General features: G+C 45.5%; 1 pseudogene across 1 annotated transcript in view; it reads left to right on the top strand.

Annotated features, from left to right (window-relative positions):
- LOC309621948 (uncharacterized protein C2orf78 pseudogene) overlaps positions 1-20169 on the top strand; it is a 44963-nt pseudogene that overhangs the window by 22592 nt on the left and 2202 nt on the right. Inside the window, exon 2 of the transcript in view lies at positions 18426-19117. The product of the transcript in view is annotated as an uncharacterized protein C2orf78 pseudogene (transcript). The remainder of the gene's footprint in view (positions 1-18425; positions 19118-20169) is intronic.

Genomic DNA, 20169 nt, shown 5'->3' on the forward strand with positions numbered 1-20169 from the left:
TGAGAACTAAGGTTAATTCAGTGTATCTGAAGCATAGAAAGTGAGGGCAAAAGTGGCACAAGATGGGGCTAGAGAAGCAGAGAGGATTCTAGACCACGCAGAGTCTTAAAGGCCAACAGTGTGTTTTCTATTCTCAAAACAATGCTTGTGAGCGATGTTTATGAGCAACGTTCCAACTTGCTTTGAAGGTTTCTTGTGTGAAGAGTGGATTGGAAGGAAACAAGATATATGGACACCAGTTAGGACCTAATCGCAACAGACAGGCAAGTTCAGTATTAGGAAGTTGAGGAAGAGCTGGCTGACAGATTCCAAAGAAATTCAGGAGATGAACTGAAGCGGGCTTAATGGGGTAGGAGATGGAGGAAAGGAAGGTCTTAGGGAATTCAAGGGTTTACTGCACACATGAGCAAAGTCTCAAAATTAATCATTTGAACGTACAGAGGCGGATCTCCCAAATGACACCGGTTAGGAAGCAACGGTACGCCCTTTAGAATTCCTAGAGACAACACAAATCAACTGTTTCGATGGAAAATTCGGCGGGACTCTTGATTTCCATGGGAATACAGAGAAAAGAGACACTGATCTGGCTTGCAGGTATATTTAGGAAGTTGTTAGCCGGACATCACCTACTAGTATCATGTAAGTAGGCCGTCCGAAGTAGGAAGCTTAGGGGAAAAACCTGGAGGAAAACTTAAAAGCTTAAGCCACACCTCTACACTACACCACCTTTCACAATTTCTTCTCAGATAAGCATCATCCCCATCAGTGAAGAAACTCGTTCGTACCTCATAATAGGAAAAACAGGCCTAAAGATTCAATGTGTGTCTTGGGAGGTCCCATCTATGCGATATCTTCCTGGGACCAGAAAAGGCCCCAGGAAGATCCATCTCTGCACCCCTGAAAGCTTACCACCAAGGAAAATGACTAGGTCCATAGATTTCCTCCCTCAAACCAGCTTACCTCACACATAGATCATTAGCAACTCCGCCCTTACTCACATTATCACAGTCACAAGAGTGGTTAGGGAGAAAAGCACTAACCAGGGGAACTAAAACAGAGGCAATCCAGGCCAAGCTGGGCTGGTGGCAGATATCTTGCTCCTTACGCTCGGGTGCATAATGCGACTCACCACAGTGCCTTTTTCACAGACCCTTTTGAACGTTTCTCCACAGAATCCAACAGCTCAAGTTAGTTCATGACGCTTCAAGGTCAACAATCGTCAAGAGAAAAACATGCAATATGTCTTACAATGTTGGATTCCTTACAAACAGGACAAGGAGATAACCATGTAGACAAAACCAGAGCATTTGAAAACATCTGTATTCTACAAACACACCAGTGAATGCTATAAATAAGGTACTATGACATAAAACAAAATGAAAACTAGATGTGAGACTGTTCTCTTCAGTGTACAGACTTCATGGCAGTTGCTGCACACTATCTAGCTACTTAGATCTTTAACTCTCTGTTCTGTTAATACCAAATGAGGCCCAAGTGTGTCAACCTGTTTCCCACAGAAACCAAAAAGTCTACATGCATCTCTTTTCTCCTGTGCCCTTTCACCTTACCTGCTCCCAATTCTCCACCAACGTCCTCCTCTTTCTCTAATTATTCTCCTCTTCATTTTGCTTGGCCTTGCCCCCAAGCATGCAAGACAGAGAGTCCTAGAGGTCCAAGATTCTAGAGTGGCTGTTTGCAAGGCGGAGGAGATTACAGTAACTGCCACACTGTATATACTTCTGTGCAAAGAAAAAGGGACAGTGTTCAGAATGTCTCTCACATATAACAAGAGCTGGAGATGGCAGGATACCTGTGTGGCCCAAGGAACTAGAGCTAGCAAATTATGGGCCAAACAATTGCAACCAAAGGCTGGAAGAGGAAAGGTCTGCAACCAGCTCTGTCTCCTAGCTCTCTGGTATTTGCTGCCAACGGGCAGAGTCTATTTCGTGAAGCATCAAGCACTGAAAAGAAGACTCCTGCTGCTGGAAGTTGACAGGAAGTAACGTCCAATGCAAGATCAAGGCTTGTCCTCGAAGCAATGCCCATAATGGAAGAAAAAAAAAAAAGAGAAAGCGGAAGAGAAATGTTAAGTCGCAAGTCCAACCTGGCCCCCAGCCTAGCCCAGCCCAAGGAAGGTAGGAGTCAAGGAGAAGAAACTAAAAGAGAAGAGCCTTGGACCACAACATTCTCCACAAGGTACACTCAACAAACTTCACCCTACTCTTGAACCAAGTTACAAAGAGAGCTTCTTAATCCCTACTTTGGCTCCTTAAAAGCTGCTATCAGTTCACTCATTAGACACATATGATTTCAGAACAACTGTAATAGTTCAAACTAGATGGCTCTTTCCTTCCTAAGGATTATTAATTAAAGAAGATCTATATAGCTCTAAGTATATGATACATAAAATAGAATACTCTGTAGAATATAAGTAACTCTTAGTTCAGTGTATTAATGAACGTCTGTAAGAAATGTGGCAATGATTTCCCTAATGGAAGAGCCTGGGGGAGGTAAATCTGTCTTCTAGGATTTCCTCCCCAGAGCTCAGAAACTCAGGTGTTGTTTTAGCTCTCCTACACTCTCTTCACCCAAGCCCGCCTTCCTGTTGGGGATCGGACCTCCCTATTGGCTCTCTCATACCTTTCAACTGCCTGCTTTGTGACATCACTCTCCTACCAAACCTACTACCACTTGGTAGAGTCTTGGGGTTTCCGTGGAGCTGTTTGGACCAGTAACCAGTGACCTCTGTACTGGACACGTGCGCCGTTCAGCTGCAGCCACTCGGACATCCTCTAGTGTTGTCTCCTCATCCCTGGTACCTGCAGTGGATGCTTCCTCTTCTCTGACCATGTCAGGTAAGAAAAGAAACTTTGGAAAGTTTTGCGTTCGATTCTTTTGCCCCTAAATTGAGTAGGAGATTCAAAATAGCATGGAAAAATGAGGGAAAGTATTGAACTACACGTCTGGAGACCTAATTTCACTTTTGACTTTGACGTTTACTATCTGTGTGACTTTGGACAAATCACTGGCTGTCTCACAAAGCCTGTTGCTTTCCTTAACTGTTACGTTAGGATACCACGTTGGGTTGATCACTCTGATCCCCTTCTTTTCCAGTATTGAGCCTTAAAGGGTACCCATGTAGAAAACGAAATCAGACACTTCTCAAGAGTGTTTCAACAGAAACATAGAAAAGCCAGGGGACATAGAAAACTAGCAATATATACCAAGATGTTTCATCTCTAATGGTCTCCCTCCACTAGGATTTCGACTAGTTGAAAAGAGAGAATAGGGAGAGAGGATGGAGAGTACTGGGCTCTACAGGGAGGCACAGAGTCGAGCGTAAGGAAGTTTAGGATGGTTTTCATTAGCACAGGCCAACAGGCACCAAGAGATGGGAGAAAATGTAAGAATGAAGAGGGAAAGCATAGAGGAGCTCTCAAGAAAAACGGAGTTTGCAATGGAATGCTGATGGGAACCAAAGATTTTCAATTAAAGCAGAAACAGCACAGAGGGAAACCTGCTCAGAGCAGGGCAAAACCAAGTTGATGGTAGCAAACCCTTACATTAACAGACTAAGAAGGAAAGTAAGGCCAGAACAGGGGATCACCAGGAAAGGCAGCTTATCAGAAAAGTCATACTCCGTTTTCTTTCTTTTATTGCCTCTCTGAATACAGTTGGCCACTTGACAGTTTTGAATATAAACATTTTAGAAATACGTTTTAGAAATGATGCCTCCTATAAACAAGCAACCACAGTGGTTATCTAGGGGGCTGCTTTTCAGTGTTTTATTCTTTCTAATTTTTAAACTAGGTAGACATTTCACCAATTCAACATTTTAAGTGATATCTTCTAAATTGAATCAGAAGGACTATTTTCCTTGGTGTGATATGTAGGTTCTAAGGCAAGGCTGCTTTTCATTTTTACAGTTATTTCCTTCCTAACACAGAGAGCACATTGATCAACAGCCATCGTTCGCTTGTAGAGCTTAGCTACCGAAGAAGAAGAAGAAAAAGTCAAGCCCCACATCTCTAATTCCCCCCCCCACTTAGGGAATTCCCTGGCGGTCCAGTGCTTAGGACTCGGTGCTTTCACGGCCAGGGCCACGCGGCGCGGCCAAAGAAACAAAACAAACAAACATCCACGTTTATCGAAAACCATATTGTGGAGTCCTGTGGATTTTCTTACATTTGAAAATCTTTTTTAATTGGATTCTAGGCATGATGGTTTTTTGAGGTTTTGGGATGCCATCTTCTTGGATGCTGAAGATGATTCTAATCTAAGTTCTAGGATAAATCCAAAAACCTTCCTGATACATTTTAAGCTTCCTTTCTGCTTATTATATAAGCTATATTCATTGAAATATATATTTCTCCTAGGCTTAATACCTCTTACTTGCTGGGTAAAAATATGAAGGAGCACAATAATGAAACTCTTTTACACTTATTATTTTGCTGTCTGCTTCGTACCGGTTTTCATTGAAATACTTGTCTATATGTGTTGTGGCTACCTATACATGCACATTTATTGCATTCTGTTGCTTGTTATGCATTTTTTACTGACATACCTTCTCTGTCTGTATGCATTGGCTAGGAATTCATTCACCTCTATCACCTCCATCGTGTCTTCTGGTTAATAGTATTCACTAAAATAGAGTGGGCAAAATTCACTTTCATAATATTGCATGGATAGTACAGAATGCCATTTGTTAGTAAATTCATTAGGCTTCGATACTTGCCACATACCTCAGTTTTCATTAATATCTATGGATTTCTTTTTCGTTAACGTAATATGCTTGTCATGATTTTTCTTTGTCTTTCTAGAACTTATTGTATCTTCCTCCATATAAATCATACGCAATAGATCAGCTTATTCATCTATTAATTATTACTGCTATTATTATTGGTGGTGGTGTTATAACCACTTTATAGGTGAGGAATCTGAAGTAATCAGATAACTTTTCCCTTTCCAAAAGCACTTAAGAAATCCACTTTCGGGTAATCATTTTGAGGTAGGATGAGAAACCAGGCTTGAAGAGGGCAAAAATGACTCTTTCAATTCACCAGTTGGACTGAGCTGTACGTCACCTCTAGGTAATAGCGTGGGAACTGCACAAGCAAAGGGAGACACTGAAGACGACCATGGTAATAGCCGTACTGTTTTCTAATGGACAAAAAAAATGCCTATATTATAAGTTCTATTTCTCCTGCTTTCTGGCAGTATCATGCTCAGAGTGGAGTCCTGGCAAGGAAGTCAGGATACTTAGGTTCTGAAACCTGGTAATGATACTAACATAATGAGAGAACTTGAACAAGTCAACCCGACCTCTCTGAGCCTCAGTTTCCTTACTCACGAAATGAGACTGAGAACATCGAAGTTCTCTAAGGGCCTCCTAGTTCTAAAATGCTTCCAGTCTAGGAAATAGCATAGAAGTCAATACGAGTGCAGGCTGAAGGGAAAGACAGGGCAGGGAGAAGGTTGCTTCCAGCCTAGAGAACAATCTCTGAACCACACCACTTGGCTCTTCTGCCCGTCTGTGCCCAAGATGGGAGCACAGGCAGTTAATAGAGAAGAGTGGAAAACTGCTCAGTCCTTACAGCCATCATTAACTGTCTGATTTTGGGTTTCTCAGGAAGTAGTGATAGTAGAGGTGTCCTGATAGCAAGAACCTTCAGATGATGCCGTTCCTCAAACGTAGTGAGAATTTCTCAACCTCCCTGAGTTTTTCATGACCCTCTTGTTCTTACAGAAAATTTCCAACATCCATCTCTACTTGGAACTCTAAATTCTCTGCAGCATTCTCCTCCTGTGGTGAGCAATGCAACTTCCCTAACACGAAGTGTCTGCAACTTCTCCAGAGTCTCTGCCCCTGCCGTCAGTTCGGCATCGGCTACCGGTACCCCTTTCCAGACACTCATGGGTAGTGCCTACCTTTACCAACATTCTAGCACGACTATGTTATCTGGAGTTACTGACCACAGCCAGATCTCCACTTCAGCTGCTTCCTATCCAGGTGTTCTTGAGTGGGACATCACAGCAAGCACTGAAAAGAATTCTTCTTCACTCGGAGACTTTACTCTGGCACTCACTGACCGCCACACAGCTGCCTCCTCCATGTTTCTGGCAGCCCAGTATGATAAAACTTCAGACGCCAAGAACATGGTCCCTCTACATCCATCGCTTTCTGCCAGCCTTGCTCAGGGAACACCATCTCAGATTCCAAATCAGGGGCAGAGCCGCCTGCCACTTCCCTGCCAGGAAGGAAGCCAGGTATATTACTATAACCAAGGCACACTGGAGTCTTTACTGTATGGAGAACTTGGCTCCTGCCCGCAATCCTACGGCTCGGCGTCATACACAGGAAGTCGGGCCTCTGGGCAACCAGAAATGGGAATGGGACTGAAGGAGATTCAGCCCACAAATATCCGACCACCAGCTTCCACCTCTGCAGTCTGCCACCCTGTGTCTGCTCAACGCATCACAGAAACAAGTTTTCAAGGTGAGTATAACAAACGCCAGAGAAAGTTGAAGAATGAGGTCGGCATTCAAAAATGGGGTCAAATCGACAGCTGGGAAGGGGTGTAGAGGCAGGTAGAATTTAGATCCTGAGCCTTTAATAACCACTACCTTCGCTCAGTGCGCTCTGTTTTTAGACTCTATATGAGAACACCTAGGGCTTCCCTGGTGGCGCCGTGGTTAAGAATCCGCCTGCCAATGCAATGCGGGGGACACGGGTTCGAGCCCTGGTCTGCGAAGATCCCACATGCCGTGCAGCAACTAAGCGCATGTGCCACAACGACGGAGCCTGCATTCTAGAGCCCGTGAGCCTCAACTACCGAAGCCCACGTGCCTACAGCCCATGCTCCGCAACAAGAGAAGCCACCGCGATGAGAAGCCCGCACACCGCAACCGAGAGTAGCCCCCGCTAGCCGCCAACTAGAGAAAGCCCGTGCACAGCAATGAGAGACCCAGTGCAGCCAAAAAAATAAATACGTAGAATAAATAAGTTCAAACAGTAAATAAATACATAAACATAAATTACAAAAAAAAGAACACCTAATGCAGGTGGGAAGGTGGGAGGGCCACTGTAGAGGTCATCTATGCTACATGTACAAGAACGCCGAGAGCACACCAATCGGTACCACACTTTTCACTGCTGTAGCCGATCGTTCCCCCTGTACTGCCACACTGTAGCACTCCCTTCCCTCATCTACTGCTATAGTCTCTTCGGAAGGTGTTTCAGAACTCTTGTTATGTGAGTGCCAGTTGAACTGTCCTCACTTCCTTCATTTATACCAGGATTGAAGACCTTGTGGTCCGAGATCCTGTCCAGAGAGCAAGCAGGCTAAGACTCTGTCTTTGTTGATGTATTTCATCAGCAAGGGCTCTACCCCCTCTCCTAGTTCATGGTGTGACGTGTTCTTGGCCTCTCGGGAAAGTGGGGAGAATGGAAAGGACCCTATATGAGAATGCTAGGCTTTGTAAAACATTTCAGGTTTTTAAAAATAAGACTCATTTTGTATTGGACTTATAACAGTCCTATGAAATACAAAGCGAGCCGAGAATCAGCGACAGGAAAGGCTCACCAGTAAGAATTACAACAGTCACCGCTTACCTCGTAGCATAGGGCACTGTCCATGATCCTTAAGAAGAGTTAGTAGAAATGCCTTGCCCATCTTGCCCCTGAACCCCTTGAAAGGTACACGACTGCTGTGTTGGTGTTTAGGGGGAGCATCTCACTTACCAGGGACTGACTTCTCCCTTGATCCCTTTGTAGGGATGGAGACCTCCCCCCTGGTGATGAAAAATTCCCTGGGATTGCAACCTCCAAGCCAGACGTTTTGTGTGACACAAAGTCAAGAACTCCCCAAGTCCTGCAGTAGCAGAAACAGCCACATACTTGAGAGTAACCCACCATCTGAACTTGGGGACATTTCAGTGACAGCTCCAGTCCAGAGTGCCAGGCGTCTCCTGGCCCTGCCTCCAGCTCCAAGCCAGGGACAAATAGAGAGTAAGCACGTGGATGATATCAAAACCAAGCTTTCAAAGCCTCTGGATGCCTACCAGATCCCAACAGAGAACCAAGATCCTCCACTACTCCCTTTAGGAATCCCTGATATTCACCAGCCGCTGGCCTGCACCGATCCCCTCAGCCAAGAGGAGCAGCCTGGTTCTGAAAATGCTGATCTGGGAGAGAACAGCCGGAGTCGTCAGGACCTAGGGACACTTGAAAATGGGATTGAACCTAGCAGTGGTCTTGCAGACATTACTACACTGGCGGAGGATATTCACCTTCCCCAGCTCTTTAATCCTTTGAAAGATCTTGATCAATCCCAAGGTCCCAACGTGATCAAAGCTAAAGACACCAGAGCCATTAAGGTGAATCAGGTGCAGGAAAAGCCAAGTGTCATAAAGGTTCCCTCTGATCAACCCAGGAAGAACAAACAGAAAGCCTCTGAGCCTATCAGTGGCGCTCCCAAGGCCAAAATCCAGCCAAAGAATCCAGAGTGCCCGTTAGGGGGAGAAGTGGTTACATGCCACGCTGCAGTCAGTGACAGGGCTCCTGTGAACACGGCCAAGCACTCTCAAGGCAAACCTCAGAAAGCTGCATCCAGAAAGATCAGCAAAACTAAGAGCCACGGGCAGGAAAAGACCAAAAGGACCAGAGGGAGAAACAAGGCTGAGGAGAACAAGCAGTCAGGGAACAAAGTCAAGGCAGAAGAGAAGCCAGCAATCCCCCACACGAAGCGAAAGGAACACCAAACTGAGCTTCTCCAACAGAGCTTTCAAAAGCCTCGAACCTCCCTTGGCGTGCGCATGCTGGAGTCTGTGAAGGTTCTTCATGCGCTGGGGAAGAAGAATGAGACGAAAACTGGGCTCTCTTCCTGTCGGCTCTTGGGAAAGTCAAGCAACCCCAAAGACCCCCAGCCACCCCCAGCTATCCAGCCATGGCGGCATACCCCACGTGAGGGGAAGGGTCCTGAGAAAACGCAAGTCCAAGCCCAGAAACCAGACAGCAGTGCTGAAACAGAGTGTCCGTCTCCAGCCCAGTATGAGCGGCCTCCTCCTGGGAAGGTCAAGTTGATACCTCTGCCTTTTTCTGCCTGGGACAAGCCTCAAGCTCGACCCGCTCCTCGGAGGCCACAGTCTCTGGCCTCACATCGGCCTGCTGGGGCTTACCGTGCCCAGCCTGGTTCTACTGACTCAGCTCAACCTGCTGCAGCCAATTCATCCCAGCCAGCTCCTGCCTCTTTGCCAGGCCCCGCCAAACCAGCTCAGCCAACTGTGACCAACCCAACCCAACCGGCTTGGCCCAACCATACCCAGCCTCGTGTCCCTCAGTCTGCTGCTCCTAGGCCTGCACCCTCCAAAACTTCATCTGGCGCTCCTCTCCAGCGGGAGCCTGTTCCCCCTGCTGTGAATAAGCGCCAGTCCCCACCCAAGCTCCAAACCCACTTTCTACTCCAAGACTTCAGCAAGCAACGAGTTCCATGGAGGGAACCCAACGTGCCTGAGCCAGTCATGTCAAAGCCCATCGAACAAGAGCAGAGGCCAGAGCGAGAGGCCATGAAGAGGCGGGCTCAACAACAACGGGAGAATGCTGCCAGATACACCTCTTCGGGCAAGCTGCAATTTTTCACCGAGAGGGAAAACGAAATGGAAATTGCCGACTACTACGGATACGTCAAGTGAGAGCTGCTAGGATTCTTGGTGCCACCTTGGCTACCAGCTGTTCTTCCATACACAGGTAAGACAGGTATAGAACTGAATAAGTAAATGGAATACAATTAATAGACGAGTAACAAACCTTTCGAATTTTCAGATGCTGCTAACTGGGGCGTGAGAAAGGAAGGACTGAAAGTTGGATGGGAGAATGAAGGAAAGGGGTAAAAACTGAGCAAAGAGGAAGGAACTTGGCCCAGGGCTAGGAAGGCCAAAAGAGACGTATGGATTTAGGAAAGGAAGCAGGAGCGAGGATGAAATGGCAGAAGTAAAAAGCAGGGTCAGAGGTCTGGGTTGAAAGAACACAATTGGAGTAGAGTTGAAGGTGACAGAAGATGAGTCTAGGTTTACTAGGAGAAATAGAAAAAGTCTCTCGGGGACGCTGGCCTTAAGTCTCACAACCACCAGATAGGTATTTCAGAAAACAAGAGGTTCAGGACACATCTCTGAAAGGTCTGAGTTGCCTTATTCAGGTGTGACTGTAGTGGGGGAATAGGGAAATCTACCAGAGAAGTGGCTAGGGCTCAGAGTTATCCTAGGGGCAGCTGACGACAGGGGCAGAGCCAAGGGAACTGCTGGATCAGGAGGCCCACGAACAAAGCAGGGGCATAGCCGCCTGTCACTTCCCTGCCAGGAAGGAAGCCAGGTATATTACTATAACCAAGGCACACTGGGGTCTTTACTGTATGGAGAACTTGGCTCCTGCCCGCAATCCTACGGCTCGGCGTCACACACAGGAAGTAGGGCCTCTGGGCAACCAGAAATGGGAATGGGACTGAAGGAGATTCAGCCCACAAATATCCGACCACCAGCTTCCACCTCTGCAATCTGCCACCCTGTGTCTGCTCAACGCATCACAGAAACAAGTTTTCAAGGTGAGTATACAGACGGCAGAGAAAAGTTGAACAATGAGGTCAGCATTCAAAAATGGGGTCAAATCGACAGCTGGGAAGGGGTGTAGAGACAGGTAGAATTTAGATCCTGAGCCTTTAATAACCACTACCTTCTCTCAGTGCTCTCTGTTTTTAGACTCTATATGAGAACACCTAGGGCTTCCCTGGTGGCGCCTGCCAATGCAGGGGACACGGGTTCGAGCCCTGGTCTGCGAAGATCCCACATGCCGTGCAGCAACTAAGCGCATGTGCCACAACGACGGAGCCTGCATTCTAGAGCCCGTGAGCCTCAACTACCGAAGCCCACGTGCCTACAGCCCATGCTCCGCAACAAGAGAAGCCACCGCGATGAGATGCCCGCACACCGCAACCGAGAGTAGCCCCCGCTAGCCGCCAACTAGAGAAAGCCCGTGCACAGCAATGAGAGACCCAGTGCAGCCAAAAAAATAAATACGTAGAATAAATAAGTTCAAACAGTAAATAAATACATAAACATAAATTACAAAAAAAAAGAACACCTAATGCAGGTGGGAAGGTGGGAGGGCCACTGTAGAGGTCATCTATGCTACATGTACAAGAACCCCGAGAGCACACCAATCGGTACCACACTTTTCACTGCTGTAGCCGATCATTCCCCCTGTACTGCCACACTGTAGCACTCCCTTCCCTCATCTACTGCTATAGTCTCTTTGGAAGGTGTTTCCGAACTCTTGTTATCAGAGTGCCAGTTGAACTGTCCTCACTTCCTTCATTTATACCAGGATTGAAGACCTTGTGGTCCGAGATCCTGTCCAGAGAGCAAGCAGGCTAAGGCTCTGTCTTTGTTGATGTATTTCATCAGAAAGGGCTCTACCCCCTCTCCTAGTTCATGGTGTGAAGTGTTCTTGGCCTCTCGGGAAAGTGGGGAGAATGGAAAGGACCCTATATGAGAATGCTAGGCTCTGTAAAACATTTCAGGTTTTTAAAAATAAGACTCATTTTGTATTGGACTGACAACAGTCCTATGAAATACAAAGAAAGCCGAGAATCAGTGACAGGAAAGGATCACCAGTAAGAACTACAGCAGTCACCGCTTACCTCGTAGCATAGGGCACTGTCCGTGATCCTTAAGAAGAGTTAGTAGAAATGCCTTGCCCATCTTGCCCCTGAACCCCTTGAAAGGTACACGACTGCTGTGTTGGTGTTTAGGGGGAGCATCTCACTTACCAGGGACTGACTTCTCCCTTGATTCCTCTGTAGTGATGGAGACTTCCCCGCTGATGAAAAATTCCCTGGGATTGCAACCTCCAAGCCAGACAGCTTTCCTATGGAATGACAGAGAACTTGTCAAGGTGAAACACCAGTCTGCGGGAGAAAGGGAGGAAGAGAATGATGGAAATCGTTTCTGGGAAACTATTTTTACATTATGTGTTGTTTGTTCCCGGTAAATAAACTGAAATCTTCTTAACAGTACAACAAAATCTAAACCACTAAAGCCAACAATACAGGAGTATAACGTTCGACAAAAATTTCTTTGGCTGCGCAGCATGTGGGATCTTAGCTCCCCAACCAGGGATTGAACCCACGCCTGCTGCGTTGGAAGCGCAGAGTCTTCACCACGGGACCACCGGGGAAGTCCCAGGACTATCACTTTTAAAGGAGAAGGTACAAACCCCTCGGTTCTATGAACTGGAGATTTTTAGTAAGAAGTCAATATATTTGTTGTTAGGCACATTTTATGTTAGGCTGTCTCCCTGCACAGGATGCAGGCGCCTTGAGAATGGAAGTCATATCCCTCTATAGTACGTCCCTCTTCTTTCTGCTTTGCAGTTTGCTGCTCCACTTGTTCAACCCCACCTAGTAATAACCTATACTTCCCTTGTTCCTGTTTTCCCATCTGGAAAACAGACAAAAGGCAACCAAACAACGCAAAGGTCTCAACAAATAAGGGATATCCAAAACCAGAGATGGCCAGAACTTCTGTACCCCTGATGAAATAGTCCTCATACAAAACCTGATAATCAAATTCCTTAATGCTAGGAATCACAGTGAAAAATAGTATCTGAACTGACTTCTGTCAGATGAGTGAGAACTAAGGTTAATTCAGTGTATCTGAAGCATAGAAAGTGAGGGCAAAAGTGGCACAAGATGGGGCTAGAGAAGCAGAGAGGATTCTAGACCACGCAGAGTCTTAAAGGCCAACAGTGTGTTTTCTATTCTCAAAACAATGTTTGTGAGCGATGTTTATGAGCAACGTTCCAACTTGCTTTGAAGGTTTCTTGTGTGAAGAGTGGATTGGAAGGAAACAAGATATATGGACACTAGTTAGGACCTAATCGCAACAGACAGGCAAGTTCAGTATTAGGAAGTTGAGGAAGAGCTGGCTGACAGATTCCAAAGAAATTCAGGAGATGAACTGAAGCGGGCTTAATGGGGTAGGAGATGGAGGAAAGGAAGGTCTTAGGGAATTCAAGGGTTTACTGCACACATGAGCAAAGTCTCAAAATTAATCATTTGAACGTACAGAGGCGGATCTCCCAAATGACACCGGTTAGGAAGCAACGGTACGCCCTTTAGAATTCCTAGAGACAACACAAATCAACTGTTTCGATGGAAAATTCGGCGGGACTCTTGATTTCCATGGGAATACAGAGAAAAGAGACACTGATCTGGCTTGCAGGTATATTTAGGAAGCTGTTAGCCGGACATCACCTACTAGTATCATGTAAGTAGGCCGTCCGAAGTAGGAAGCTTAGGGGAAAAACCTGGAGGAAAACTTAAAAGCTTAAGCCACACCTCTACACTACACCACCTTTCACAATTTCTTCTCAGATAAGCATCATCCCCATCAGTGAAGAAACTCGTACCTCATAATAGGAAAAACAGGCCTAAAGATTCAATGTGTGTCTTGGGAGGTCCCATCTATGCGATATCTTCCTGGGACCAGAAAAGGCCCCAGGAAGATCAATCTCTGCACCCCTGAAAGCTTACCACCAAGGAAAATGACTAGGTCCATAGATTTCCTCCCTCAAACCAGCTTACCTCACACATAGATCATTAGCAACTCCGCCCTTACTCACATTATCACAGTCACAAGAGTGGTTAGGGAGAAAAGCACTAACCAGGGGAACTAAAACAGAGGCAATCCAGGCCAAGCTGGGCTGGTGGCAGATATCTTGCTCCTTACGCTCGGGTGCATAATGCGACTCACCACAGTGCCTTTTTCACAGACCCTTTTGAACGTTTCTCCACAGAATCCAACAGCTCAAGTTAGTTCATGACGCTTCAAGGTCAACAATCGTCAAGAGAAAAACATGCAATATGTCTTACAATGTTGGATTCCTTACAAACAGGACAAGGAGATAACCATGTAGACAAAACCAGAGCATTTGAAAACATCTGTATTCTACAAACACACCAGTGAATGCTATAAATAAGGTACTATGACATAAAACAAAATGAAAACTAGATGTGAGACTCTTCTCTTCAGTGTACAGACTTCATGGCAGTTGCTGCACACTATCTAGCTACTTAGATCTTTAACTCTCTGTTCTGTTAATACCAAATGAGGCCCAAGTGTGTCAACCTGTTTCCCACAGAAACCAAAAAGTCTACATGCATCTCTTTTCTCCTGTGCCCTTTCACCTTACCTGCTCCCAATTCTCCACCAACGTCCTCCTCTTTCTCTAATTATTCTCCTCTTCATTTTGCTTGGCCTTGCCCCCAAGCATGCAAGACAGAGAGTCCTAGAGGTCCAAGATTCTAGAGTGGCTGTTTGCAAGGCGGAGGAGATTACAGTAACTGCCACACTGTATATACTTCTGTGCAAAGAAAAAGGGACAGTGTTCAGAATGTCTCTCACATATAACAAGAGCTGGAGATGGCAGGATACCTGTGTGGCCCAAGGAACTAGAGCTAGCAAATTATGGGCCAAACAATTGCAACCAAAGGCTGGAAGAGGAAAGGTCTGCAACCAGCTCTGTCTCCTAGCTCTCTGGTATTTGCTGCCAACGGGCAGAGTCTATTTCGTGAAGCATCAAGCACTGAAAAGAAGACTCCTGCTGCTGGAAGGTGACAGGAAGTAACGTCCAATGCAAGATCAAGGCTTGTCCTCGAAGCAATGCCCATAATGGAAGAAAAAAAAAAAAGAGAAAGCGGAAGAGAAATGTTAAGTCGCAAGTCCAACCTGGCCCCCAGCCTAGCCCAGCCCAAGGAAGGTAGGAGTCAAGGAGAAGAAACTAAAAGAGAAGAGCCTTGGACCACAACATTCTCCACAAGGTACACTCAACAAACTTCACCCTACTCTTGAACCAAGTTACAAAAAGAGCTTCTTAATCCCTACTTTGGCTCCTTAAAAGCTGCTATCAGTTCACTCATTAGACACATATGATTTCAGAACAACTGTAATAGTTCAAACTAGATGGCTCTTTCCTTCCTAAGGATTATTAATTAAAGAAGATCTATATAGCTCTAAGTATATGATACATAAAATAGAATACTCTGTAGAATATAAGTAACTCTTAGTTCAGTGTATTAATGAACGTCTGTAAGAAATGTTGCAATGATTTCCCTAATGGAAGAGCCTGGGGGAGGTAAATCTGTCTTCTAGGATTTCCTCCCCAGAGCTCAGAAACTCAGGTGTTGTTTTAGCTCTCCTACACTCTCTTCACCCAAGCCCGCCTTCCTGTTGGGGATCGGACCTCCCTATTGGCTCTCTCATACCTTTCAACTGCCTGCTTTGTGACATCACTCTCCTACCAAACCTACTACCACTTGGTAGAGCCTTGGGGTTTCCGTGGAGCTGTTTGGACCAGTAACCAGTGACCTCTGTACTGGACACGTGCGCCGTTCAGCTGCAGCCACTCGGACATCCTCTAGTGTTGTCTCCTCATCCCTTGTACCTGCAGTGGATGCTTCCTCTTCTCTGACCATGTCAGGTAAGAAAAGAAACTTTGGAAAGTTTTGCGTTCGATTTCTTTTGCCCCTAAATTGAGTAAGTAGGAGATTCAAAATAGCATGGAATAATGAGGGAAAGTATTGAACTACAAGTCTGGAGACCTAATTTCAGTTTTGACTTTGACGTTTACTATCTGTGTGACTTTGGACAAATCACTGGCTGTCTCACAAAGCCTGTTGCTTTCCTTAACTGTTACGTTAGGATACCACGTTGGGTTGATCACTCTGATCCCCTTCTTTTCCAGTATTGAGCCTTAAAGGGTACCCATGTAGAAAACGAAATCAGACACTTCTCAAGAGTGTTTCAACAGAAACATAGAAAAGTCAGGGGACATAGAAAACTAGCAATATATACCAAGATGTTTCATCTCTAATGGTCTCCCTCCACTAGGATTTCGACTAGTTGAAAAGAGAGAATAGGGAGAGAGGATGGAGAGTACTGGGCTCTACAGGGAGGCACAGAGTCGAGCGTAAGGAAGTTTAGGATGGTTTTCATTAGCACAGGCCAACAGGCACCAAGAGATGGGAGAAAATGTAAGAATGAAGAGGGAAAGCATAGAGGAGCTCTCAAGAAAAACGGAGTTTGCAATGGAATGCTGATGGGAACCAAAGATTTTCAATTAAAGCAGAAACAGCACAGAGGGAAACCTGCTCAGAGCAGGGCAAAACCAAGTTGATGGTAGCAAACCCTTACATTAACAGACTAAGAAGGAAAGTAAGGCCAGAACAGGGGATCACCAGGAAAGGCAGCTTATCAGAAAAGTCATACTCCGTTTTCTTTCTTTTATTGCCTCTCTGAATACAGTTGGCCACTTGACAGTTTTGAATATAAACATTTTAGAAATACGTTTTAGAAATGATGCCTCCTATAAACAAGCAACCACAGTGGTTATCTAGGGGGCTGCTTTTCAGTGTTTTATTCTTTCTAATTTTTAAACTAGGTAGACATTTCACCAATTCAACATTTTAAGTGATATCTTCTAAATTGAATCAGAAGGACTATTTTCCTTGGTGTGATATGTAGGTTCTAAGGCAAGGCTGCTTTTCATTTTTACAGTTATTTCCTTCCTAACACAGAGAGCACATTGATCAACAGCCATCGTTCGCTTGTAGAGCTTAGCTACCGAAGAAGAAGAAGAAAAAGTCAAGCCCCACATCTCTAATTCCCCCCCCCACTTAGGGAATTCCCTGGCGGTCCAGTGCTTAGGACTCGGTGCTTTCACGGCCAGGGCCACGCGGCGCGGCCAAAGAAACAAAACAAACAAACATCCACGTTTATCGAAAACCATATTGTGGAGTCCTGTGGATTTTCTTACATTTGAAAATCTTTTTTAATTGGATTCTAGGCATGATGGTTTTTTGAGGTTTTGGGATGCCATCTTCTTGGATGCTGAAGATGATTCTAATCTAAGTTCTAGGATAAATCCAAAAACCTTCCTGATACATTTTAAGCTTCCTTTCTGCTTATTATATAAGCTATATTCATTGAAATATATATTTCTCCTAGGCTTAATACCTCTTACTTGCTGGGTAAAAATATGAAGGAGCACAATAATGAAACTCTTTTACACTTATTATTTTGCTGTCTGCTTCGTACCGGTTTTCATTGAAATACTTGTCTATATGTGTTGTGGCTACCTATACATGCACATTTATTGCATTCTGTTGCTTGTTATGCATTTTTTACTGACATACCTTCTCTGTCTGTATGCATTGGCTAGGAATTCATTCACCTCTATCACCTCCATCGTGTCTTCTGGTTAATAGTATTCACTAAAATAGAGTGGGCAAAATTCACTTTCATAATATTGCATGGATAGTACAGAATGCCATTTGTTAGTAAATTCATTAGGCTTCGATACTTGCCACATACCTCAGTTTTCATTAATATCTATGGATTTCTTTTTCGTTAACGTAATATGCTTGTCATGATTTTTCTTTGTCTTTCTAGAACTTATTGTATCTTCCTCCATATAAATCATACGCAATAGATCAGCTTATTCATCTATTAATTATTACTGCTATTATTATTGGTGGTGGTGTTATAACCACTTTATAGGTGAGGAATCTGAAGTAATCAGATAACTTTTCCCTTTCCAAAAGCACTTAAGAAATCCACTTTCGGGTAATCATTTTGAGGTAGGATGAGAAACCAGGCTTGAAGAGGGCAAAAATGACTCTTTCAATTCACCAGTTGGACTGAGCTGTACGTCACCTCTAGGTAATAGCGTGGGAACTGCACAAGCAAAGGGAGACACTGAAGACGACCATGGTAATAGCCGTACTGTTTTCTAATGGACAAAAAAAATGCCTATATTATAAGTTCTATTTCTCCTGCTTTCTGGCAGTATCATGCTCAGAGTGGAGTCCTGGCAAGGAAGTCAGGATACTTAGGTTCTGAAACCTGGTAATGATACTAACATAATGAGAGAACTTGAACAAGTCAACCCGACCTCTCTGAGCCTCAGTTTCCTTACTCACGAAATGAGACTGAGAACATCGAAGTTCTCTAAGGGCCTCCTAGTTCTAAAATGCTTCCAGTCTAGGAAATAGCATAGAAGTCAATACGAGTGCAGGCTGAAGGGAAAGACAGGGCAGGGAGAAGGTTGCTTCCAGCCTAGAGAACAATCTCTGAACCACACCACTTGGCTCTTCTGCCCGTCTGTGCCCAAGATGGGAGCACAGGCAGTTAATAGAGAAGAGTGGAAAACTGCTCAGTCCTTACAGCCATCATTAACTGTCTGATTTTGGGTTTCTCAGGAAGTAGTGATAGTAGAGGTGTCCTGATAGCAAGAACCTTCAGATGATGCCGTTCCTCAAACGTAGTGAGAATTTCTCAACCTCCCTGAGTTTTTCATGACCCTCTTGTTCTTACAGAAAATTTCCAACATCCATCTCTACTTGGAACTCTAGATTCTCTGCAGCATTCTCCTCCTGTGGTGAGCAATGCAACTTCCCTAACACGAAGTGTCTGCAACTTCTCCAGAGTCTCTGCCCCTGCCGTCAGTTCGGCATCGGCTACCGGTACCCCTTTCCAGACACTCATGGGTAGTGCCTACCTTTACCAACATTCTAGCACGACTATGTTATCTGGAGTTACTGACCACAGCCAGATCTCCACTTCAGCTGCTTCCTATCCAGGTGTTCTTGAGTGGGACATCACAGCAAGCACTGAAAAGAATTCTTCTTCACTCGGAGACTTTACTCTGGCACTCACTGACCGCCACACAGCTGCCTCCTCCATGTTTCTGGCAGCCCAGTATGATAAAACTTCAGACGCCAAGAACATGGTCCCTCTACATCCATCGCTTTCTGCCAGCCTTGCTCAGGGAACACCATCTCAGATTCCAAATCAGGGGCAGAGCCGCCTGCCACTTCCCTGCCAGGAAGGAAGCCAGGTATATTACTATAACCAAGGCACACTGGAGTCTTTACTGTATGGAGAACTTGGCTCCTGCCCGCAATCCTACGGCTCGGCGTCATACACAGGAAGTCGGGCCTCTGGGCAACCAGAAATGGGAATGGGACCGAAGGAGATTCAGCCCACAAATATCCGACCACCAGCTTCCACCTCTGCAGTCTGCCACCCTGTGTCTGCTCAACGCATCACAGAAACAAGTTTTCAAGGTGAGTATAACAAACGCCAGAGAAAGTTGAAGAATGAGGTCGGCACTCAAAAATGGGGTCAAATCGACAGCTGGGAAGGGGTGTAGAGGCAGGTAGAATTTAGATCCTGAGCCTTTAATAACCACTACCTTCGCTCAGTGCCCTCTGTTTTTAGACTCTCTATGAGAACACCTAGGGCTTCCCTGGTGGCGCCGTGGTTAAGAATCCGCCTGCCAATGCAATGCGGGGGACACGGGTTCGAGCCCTGGTCTGCGAAGATCCCACATGCCGTGCAGCAACTAAGCGCATGTGCCACAACGACGGAGCCTGCATTCTAGAGCCCGTGAGCCTCAACTACCGAAGCCCACGTGCCTACAGCCCATGCTCCGCAACAAAGAGAAGCCACCGCGATGAGAAGCCCGCACACCGCAACCAAGAGTAGCCCCCGCTAGCCGCCAACTAGAGAAAGCCCGTGCACAGCAATGAGAGACCCAGTGCAGCCAAAAAAATAAATACGTAGAATAAATAAGTTCAAACAGTAAATAAATACATAAACATAAATTACAAAAAAAAGAACACCTAATGCAGGTGGGAAGGTGGGAGGGCCACTGTAGAGGTCATCTATGCTACATGTACAAGAACCCCGAGAGCACACCAATCGGTACCACACTTTTCACTGCTGTAGCCGATCGTTCCCCCTGTACTGCCACACTGTAGCACTCCCTTCCCTCATCTACTGCTATAGTCTCTTCGGAAGGTGTTTCAGAACTCTTGTTATGAGAGTGCCAGTTGAACTGTCCTCACTTCCTTCATTTATACCAGGATTGAAGACCTTGTGGTCCGAGATCCTGTCCAGAGAGCAAGCAGGCTAAGACTCTGTCTTTGTTGATGTATTTCATCAGCAAGGGCTCTACCCCCTCTCCTAGTTCATGGTGTGACGTGTTCTTGGCCTCTCGGGAAAGTGGGGAGAATGGAAAGGACCCTATATGAGAATGCTAGGCTTTGTAAAACATTT

The sequence above is a fragment of the Balaenoptera borealis genome (assembly GCF_965194805.1).
Source record: "Balaenoptera borealis genome assembly, contig: HAP1_SCAFFOLD_1248, whole genome shotgun sequence".
NCBI lineage: Eukaryota > Metazoa > Chordata > Mammalia > Artiodactyla > Balaenopteridae > Balaenoptera > Balaenoptera borealis.